The sequence below is a fragment of the Lithobates pipiens genome, unplaced genomic scaffold, assembly GCF_037356315.1.
Source record: "Lithobates pipiens isolate NorthernLeopardFrog02 unplaced genomic scaffold, aLitPip1_a1.2 Scaffold_28, whole genome shotgun sequence".
Lineage (NCBI taxonomy): Eukaryota > Metazoa > Chordata > Amphibia > Anura > Ranidae > Lithobates > Lithobates pipiens.
Genome location: NW_027507789.1, coordinates 170,889,506 through 170,899,150, shown reverse-complemented (window position 1 = coordinate 170,899,150; position 9,645 = coordinate 170,889,506).

The window sequence follows — 9,645 nt, the reverse complement described above, 5'->3', positions numbered from 1 at the left end:
GCCTCCACACATGCTTTACACCATCTGAACCAAATACATTTATCTTGGTCTCATCAGACCACAGGACATGGTTTCAGTAATCCATGTCCTTAGTCTGCTAGAGGCTTCCTTCTGGGGGAACAGCCATGCAGACCAATTTGATGCAGTGTGCTGCGTATGGTAGCAAGATGTAATTTCTTCAGTGTTGTCACATGAAAAGATATAATAAAATATTTACAAAAATGTGAGGGGTGTACTTACTTTTGTGAGATATGTATACATATAATACATATAATTTCTCTAAATCCTACTAACCCAATGTTTTTTGAAATATGTGTGGCTGAGGCTGCCTTTAAACACAAACTGGGTGCCCCTATAAAGGAGGGACCTCACGTTCAGAAGCTACATATAGGAAGTCCAAAAAGAGTGCCAGACCAATGAGCTAAGGGTCCAAAAGCACTTAAAATCAGCATATATTCAACAAGACAATAAAAACAGCCAATGCATTTTAGGGGTTTCAAGGGTATCCTGCTTCCTCAGAGCTACAAAACAAATATGGAATTGGTACAAAAATGGTTGTAAAAATATAGCCACTGAACTCATAAACAAAAGAAAAAAAAAAAATATATATATATATATATATATATATATATATATATATATATAAATATATATATATATATATATATATATATATATATATATATGTATATATATATATATATATATATATATATATCTATGTATATATATATATATATATATATATATATATATATATATTTTTTTTTTTTTTAAATCTAAACACATATAACAAATATATAAAACACATGCAAATATAATTGTATCAAAAATAAAAAGGATGGTTTGAAATAGTAGATATAAAAATATAATAAATATTTATTGTGCAACTGTAAATAATTAAAACGTAATATAACCGATACAAGGTATTGTCCTAAAATGTCTTGAAATATCAGGATTGATATACAGTAAAATCTTTAGTCATAGATGAGATTAGATTGTATTAATTTTTCTGTTGCATATAAGTTCCAGTGACACATTTTATGTTTTTACGACTATTTGTGCATTAATTCTGTATTTGTGTTGTAGCCCTGAAGAAGAGGGATATCTTTGAACTCTTGAAATTGGTTGGATATCACTGTTGGTACTATACAAATAGTTAATAATAATATAATAATAATAATAATAATAATGAGGCTCATTGGTCTGACACCCTCTTTGGACTTTGTATACGAAAAACATGGATCAGTTTATGTACAAAGTATGTAAACCTAAATAGAAATGAGAATATTTGACATTTCATCCTTTGGCTATGTATTTTATTTTTTTGCTCACTTAGCTGCCGTGTTAGAAAAAAAATAACCAGCAAAATAAAAATTGGTATTTTGATTCTATGTGTATATTGGACAGAACATTTGTTGTTCATGATATTCACTGCCCGGTATACCAGAATCATTTTAAAATATTGTCTCATAATTTGTGGATATTGCATATGTTACCTTTGAATGATATATTTACAAAATTTTTCAAATATCACTTAACATATCTGAAAAAACGCACTTTTTTAAAAGAAGAATTTACTCTGATGTGTTAGCTTTTGAGCTTTCACATAAACTAATTTATGAGACGTGTTTTGAGTTGCCTTTTTATCTTTTTACTTCCATGTCATCATTAAACTTCTGCTTCTTTAGCACTAATAGATTTACCTTGAAGCTGTTTCCAAAGGACACAGAATGTTTTAAAACTATGAAGGAAGGTGTGCAATTTTGTACCAGGATTTCTTATTTACAGCTATATCAGGGGTCTCCAAACTTGTCAGTTTGAAGGCCACATTGTATACTTTACAAATTAGCTTGGACTTAAAAAAAACAGTTTTATAAATGAATGAATAAACACACTCCAAGAAATATCTTCACAACAGAATCTCCCCACCACATATGTAGCCCCCTTCTACATCAGAGCCCTCCATTTCACATCCATTTCATTTAAGAGCCCCTTTTCAATTCCGAACCACCTCTTCACACAACCTCTTCACATAACAGAGAACCCCCCCCCCCTCCCCCCCCTTCAGAGTTCCTCTTTTTACATCAGAGATCCCTTTTCAAATCAGTGCCCCTCTAAGACATCAAAAAACAACTCAAATTAGAGCCCACCCATACACATCAAAACCCTACTCTCATCAGAGCCCCCTTTTCACATCAGAGCCTACCTTTCATATCAAAGCCCCCCTGACATCAGAGCCCCCCTTACACATCAAAGCCCCCCTGAAAAATCAGATTCCCCTTTCACATCATAACCCCCCATATCAGACCCTCCATCACATCAGAGCCCCCTTAAAAACTACACTCACATTAAAGCTACCTCACATTAGAACTCCCCCCCCCCCCCCCCCCCCACACACACACACACACACACACAAACATTAGAGCCTATTCACATCACATCACCACTTTACATCAGAGCCCTCCTTTATATCAAAGCACCCCTTTCATTCTAGAATCCATTTTCAATTCTGAGCCACCTCTTCACACAACAGAGTCCCCCTTTCACTTCAGAGCCCCTCTTTTTCTCATCAGATACCCCATTTCAAAGCAGTGCCCTTCTTAGACATCAAATACAACTCAAATCAAAGCCCCCCTCGCACATCAAAAACCCACTCACATCAGAGCCCCCTTTTTACATCAGAGCCTACCTTTCATATCAAAGCCCCCCTTACACATTAGAGCCCCTTTTCACATGAGAACCCCCCCATATCAGACTCTCCATAACATCAGAGCCCCCATACACATCACCCATTACACATTAGAGCTACCTCACATTAGAGCCCTCCCCACAAAGATTAGAGCCTCCTCACATCACATCACCCCTTCACTTCAGAGCCCTCCATTATATCAGAGCCTCCCTTTCATTTTAGAGCCCCCTTTCATTTCCTAGCCACCTCTTCCCACAACAGAGCCCCCCTTTCACTTCAGAGTTTTACTTTTCACATCACAGATCGCTGTTCAAATCAGAACCCCTCTTAGGCATCAAAAACCAACTCAAATCAGAGCCCCCTTTTCACCTTAGAGCCCCCCTTTCATATCAGAGCTCTCTTTACACATCAGAGCCCCACTTTCATATCAGAGCCCCCCATATAAGACCCTTCATCACATCAGAGCCCCCATACAAATTAGAACACCCCTTACACATTAGAGCTACCTCACATTAGAGCACCACACACATTAGAGCCCCCTCACATCACAGCAGCCCTTCACATGAGATCCCTCTTTTATATCTGAGCCCCCCTTTCACATCAGAGCCCCCCAGAACATACGGGAGTAGTTGCTGAGGGCTAGGTAAAATCTTGTAGCTAGGTGTGTCCTGCAGGCTGTAGTTTGGAGAGCCCTGATCTACGCCATGGTAAAAGTCAGTTATTTTGATAATTGCATAGAGAATATTCTATTGTGAGCAAACGAAAGCTAGAAATTATGGCTCATTGTTTTTCTGTTTGCTTGAACTATGAGGTGGTCAAAGCGAGTGGAAAACCCATTGCTCAAGCAGACTAGAAAGGGGTAATGACATTACTGCAGAGGTCAGATCATTTTATGACAATTTCTACTCCACTTAAAATACTAAAAGTCATTGTCAACCAGAAGATGGCTATGGAAGCCCAAACCTTTTTTTTAATTTAAAATGATAGATAATTATTATAACTTCTGCCTATTACTTTAACCAATATTATATTAGCCCTCTATAGGTCAAACATTTTCAACAAACCATTACTTTGTTAAGACAACATTTCCTTATCCTTTCCCTTTACCCCCTAAGCAGATGTAACACATCCTAGCCCCTCAAAAGTCTCCACTAACCTAGATAACGCTGTTGCAGCACAGGCTTCTTTACCGGATGTCCACACGTGTGCAGTTTGGTCTTATAGATTGGTAGATGACTAGGAGTCAATCCATCTTCCAGCCCCATAGAAGTCCATGGGGCCAAACTGCGTAAAGCGTGGGCATTGGGCCAGGAAGCTGGCGAGAGAAATAAACATCACATGCCCTGGTGGTGAGATCTAAGTAAGTTGAGGGCTTTGAGGGGGCAGATTGGGTTACATCTACTCAGAAAGATGAGGGGAAAAGGGTGAGGAAGATTTGTATGAACTTATCCTTACCGTTTAAAGGACTTAATTAGGCTGTACTCAAAGGTGAGGGGATATAGACTTTATTATTTATAAATCTTGTATATTTGACTTATATTTTACGTATTATGTATTGTTGACTAAAAACCAAATATATACAATGTATCTATAAACTGATGTATCTATTATAAGGTAATATAATAAATTTACTTTGTTTCAAATGTCTCCAATTGTTATTAGTGATGTTTTATGCAGTATAAATGCAAATAATGTGAATTGAAGTGGTTGTAAACCTCAGAAATGAAATATGAACAAAGCATATCCCTCTATAATGTATATTTGTCTCAATTGAGAGCACTAAGTTTAATTTCCCTCTTCTGCTTTATTCCTCTGTTATCAGCATGAATCACTTCTGACAAGTTCTCCTGACACCAAGACAAAAAAGGTGACAGGGGAAGGATTTTCAGCACACAGCTTGTGATTGACAGCCTCAGCTTTGTTCCTGTGTGCTGTGTGAAGAGAGGGGAGCTGTCCCTTTTTTTAATAATAAACATGTTATACTTTTTAATTTTTTATGTTATACTTACCTTCTCAAAGCAGCCCAGATGCTCCTCTTCACGGATCCTGCTCCTAGTCCCTCCCTCCTATGGGGGCCCCTCAGCCAGAAGCTTCCTATAGGTTGTCACCCAAGTCGAATCAGAGCTCCGTCTATCCATTCAGACATGGAGCCTGACCTGGCCCTGCCCCCTCGTTCCCCTGATTGGCTGACTGACTTTGATTGACAGCTGCGTGGAGCCAATAGTGCAGCTGCTCTGTTTCAGCCAATCAGGAGGAGTGTACTGGATAGCTGAGTAGATCGTGCACATTGCTGGAGAGAGAAGGAGGTCTGGTAGGTAATTGGGGGGTGCTGGGGTGGCTGCTACACACAGAATGTTTTTTTACAAAAACTTTCTGTCTTTACAACTCCTTTAAGTACCAAGTTGATATACTGTATAACACTTGTCCATGTGTTTTTAAAGTTTAGTTTGCTAGATCTGTTTGAGAAAAGATCACGTGTCAATTTCAACACTTGTTTGCTTGCTTAGTTTGCGGTGCCGCTGAGGAAAAGCCATCTGCACAGTGTACACCTAAAGCTACCCCAATTGCTGGTGTTCTGCTGTTCCTATAACACAGGCAGCTGTAGCAATTACAATCGTTGTACTGTGTCATCTGCACACTGTGCACTTAAAGCTACCCCAATTACTGGTGTTCTGCTGACCCTATACCACAGGCAGGCAGCTGTAGCAATTACAGTTGGTGTATTGTGCCATCTGCTCAGTGTACGCCTAAAGCTAAAACAATTGCTGGTGTTCTCATAGTAATAATACTACAGGCAGTTGATTCTACTAGCTGCAGTATAATCAATATATACGTCCCAGCTCAGTGCAGCCACATCTCCCTGCAGGCCATTAGTATGTCTGGAAGGCCAACAAGGAGAGGCAGACAGTCACGAGCCAATAAAAGAGGGCACGCAGGCTCTGTGTCTAGAGGCAACAGTGCTGGTCGTGGACACAGTGCATCCTCATCAGCACGTAGCCATGGGATACACTTGTCCTTAATTTCAGCAGCTGGACGTGTTGAGCCGCAACATGCCGAAGACTTGGTAGAGTGGATGACCAAGCCCTCCTCATCCTCCTCATCCTCTCTTACCCAGGCTCAGGGTACTGGCAAAGCAGTTGCCAACGCGGCCTCTTCCCTTATCTCAATGGCATCAGTCATTCCTTCCCTAGCCCCACCATATCCTCCTGAGGAGTCCCTGCCCCAGCTGCTGCACTGTCGAAAGAAGTTCACTCCCAGACATCCACATGCCCAGCGGTTGAATGCTAGCTTGGCTAAATTGCTAGCACTTCAACTGCTGCCTTGTCAGTTAGTAGACTCTGCTCCCTTCCGTGAGTTTGTGTAATGTGCGGTTCCTCAGTGGCATGTGGAAGGCGATTCCGGTTCTCTACCGGCATGTGGAAGGCAATGTCCTGGCTTTGCTGGACAGGGCGGTCAGCGGTAAGGTGCATATTACCGCTGACTCATGGTCTAGCAGGCATGGACGGGGTCTTACCTATCTTTCACAGTGCATTGGGTGAATCTTCTGGCAGCTGAGAAGGATGCAGGACAAGGTGCAGTAGTGTTGGAGGTTTTTCAGCCACCATGCCTCCAAAATGCTACTACTACTGGTGATTCTGACACATCACTCTCTCCACCCCCCTCTTCTTCTTCTTCCTCCATGGCCTCTTCCTGTGCTTTATCCTCGGAACCAACGGTGCCATCAATGAGTACCTGTGCGACTACATCACCAGGACAGGGTCAGGGGAGCTTGTTTTTTTTTCCCACGCCAATGGGCCATGATTAGCGATGCATGCACTGTCCTGTCACCATTTAAGGAGGCCATGAGGATGGTGAGCAGTGACCGTGCATGAATCAGTGACACTGTCCCTCTTGTCCACCTGTTGGAGCACATGCTGCATGGAATAATGGACAGGGCACTTGAGGCAGAACAGAGGCAGGAAGAGGAGGACTTCCTTGCCTCTTAAGGCCCCCTTTATCCAGACAGTGTTCCTGCTGGTCCGCTGATCACACAGGAAGAGGAGGAGGAGGAGGAGGAGGAGGAGGATTGTGTCAGCATAGAGGTGGAGCCTGGCACTCAGCATCAGCAGCAGTATTTTAGGTATGATTTACAGTCCCAAGAAACCCGTGGACTTATACGTAGCTGGGAGGAGGTGGCTGCAGATCATGTCATCCTTAGTGACTCAGAGGACTCCGGATCGAATGCTCAGCTAACCTATGCTGCATGGCCTCCCTGATCCTGCAACGCCTGCGGAAGGATCCTCGTATTCATCAGATCAAAGAGAGGGATCATTACTGGCTGGCAACTCTCCTTGATCCACGTTACAAGGGTAAGGTTGCAGGTTGCATTGCCAGCGTCTGATTTACATGGTTCAGAAATACCTAGGGACAAAATCAGACTTGGACACCTTTCCCACCAAAAATCCTCTGGGTTACTGGGTCTTGAGGATGGATCACTGGCCAGAGCTTGCACAGTATGCAATTGAGCTACTGGCCTGTCCTGCATCCAGCGTTCTTTCAGAACGCACATTCAGTGCTGCTGGAGGCTTTGTAACCAATCACAGGGAGTTCCTGTCCACCGACTCGGTTGATCGACTGACCTTCATAAAAATGAATCAGTCTTGGATCACCACCAGCTACCAAGCACCTGAAGCTGTAACCGAATAATTTTTTTTGAAATGTCAGATCCCTTCAAGACTGCCTATGCTGATGCTGAGTGACTATCCTGTTATGCTGAGTGACTATCCTCTTCCTCCTCAATGATCCTGCTGATAGCTTAGAAGAACATTATTGGTTTTGGACACCGCCACCTGTGGCTAAGGCCCAATTTTTCACCCCCTGTTTTACAGGGGCCTGTAATTACAATTTTTGATGCAATACTTTGCAGCAGGCCTCATTCCTGCGCTCCAGCTAGAGTATCTGTGAGGGGTTGTAGTGTCGTGGCACCAACACCAGTGCCTAAGGCCCACTTTTTCAGCCCCTGTTTAACAGGGGCGTGTAATTACAATTTTTGTCCCAATACTTTGCAGCAGAGCTCATTCCTGCTCTCCAACTAGAGTTTCTGTGAGGTGTTGCAGTGTTGTGGCACCAGTGCCTAAGGCCCAATTTTTATGCCTCCTGTTCAACAGGTGCATGTAATTACAATTTTTGATATAATATTTCACAGCAGCGCCCGTTCCTGCGCCCACCAAGAGTAACTGTGAGGACTTACAGTCTTATGGCACCAGCACCACAACCACCACCACCAAAGGCCCAATTTTTCTACCACTGTTCAACAATGGCATGTAATTACAATTCTTGGTATAATAGTTCACAGCAGGGTGTTCCAGTGCCCACCAAGAGTAACTGTGAGGACTTACAGTCTTATGGCATCAGCACCACCACCACCAAAGGCCCAATTTTTCTACCACTGTTCAACAATGGCATTTAATTACAATTCTTGATATAATAGTTCACAGCAGGGTGTTCCAGTGCCCACCAAGATTCACTTTGAGGGCTTACAGTATTGTGGCAACACCAACACCTTAGGCCCAAATTTCTGCAGAGCATATAGGGCAGGCCCCTACTTTTAAACATCCAACTTACAAACGTCTCCTACTTGCAAATGGAAGGGGACAACGGGAAGTGAGATGAAATCTACCCCTAGGAAGGGAAATTCTCTCCTGTAAGAGTTGATATGGGAAATCTCCTCTCCACTGATGCTTTACCCAAATCCTTGTTTTACTAAAAAACCCACATTTTCAAAAAACATTTGTCATTGGGACAGAAAAAGAGGTGAAATCTTCTGAAGAGGTGCACAGACAGCAAAAAAAAATGTTACAGGGGTGATAAGCCTTCCCTATGTTTTCCAAAAAGCTTAAAAATAGATTTTTTGACTGGAGCCACACTTGTAAAAAATGTATCAGTTCAAAATTACAAACAGATTCTACTTAACAACAAACCTACACAGTCCCTGTCTTGTTTGCACCGCCTGTATACTGCTGTTCTGAGTATATAGGGCCTGAGGGCCCCACGCCTTTCCTTTTTTTAATTTGGGTATGGGGTTCCACTTAATATCCGTACACGACCCAAAGGGGCTGGTAATGGGCGGGGGGTGTGTACCCATGCCATTTTGCTGACTGATTTTCATCCATATTGCCGGGACCAGACATTACATTAAACACCTCCCAGGCACAATATTTAAAGGAATATTTCACTTTTCTTTTTTTCACTTTAAGTGTAATTAAAATCGGTGCTCCCCAAAAAATGTCAGTTTTTAAAACTTTTTTTGCACTGATACATGTCCCCTGGGGCAGGACCCGGGTTCCCAAACCCTTTCAGGGAACATGCACTTTGCATGCTTGGGTGATGGAAGTCATCAGTGCTTCAGCTCATTCTCTAAGCTAAGGGAAAATTCCCTTACAAAGTGTGCAGCCTAGTTACCTTTAGTAAATCAACCCCAATGAGTTGGCTAATCTATGTATATCTATGTTTATTATAATGACGGAAATATAGAAGAGCAATCTTGTAAAATGTGGATGTTGTAAAAAAAGTATACTTATCGGAAAGCTATTCTTTGAAGATACTGTATACTTTCCCTTTACTCAACAGCACATTTCCATTAACTTGTTCCATATGTGCTTTAACCCGAAAATTGCCTTATGCCAAAATAAAAACATTTGGTGGTTAGGTTGTGTATAATTCTAGTGTTAATATCTACCGTGTAGTCAACTTTATGTGTGAATTTATGATCTAAAGCCACTGTCAACCAGACAATGCCTTCCATTCATCTATTAATCCATGTTCTTTAAATATATATAATAATGCATTTATTTTTAAAAATACAGCATGTCATCCAACTAATTTAAATATACAATTACTACATAAAATGTTATCAGAAGAATAATTAGAATTATTATTAGAACGACAAATGGAAATAATTAAAATAACCAACA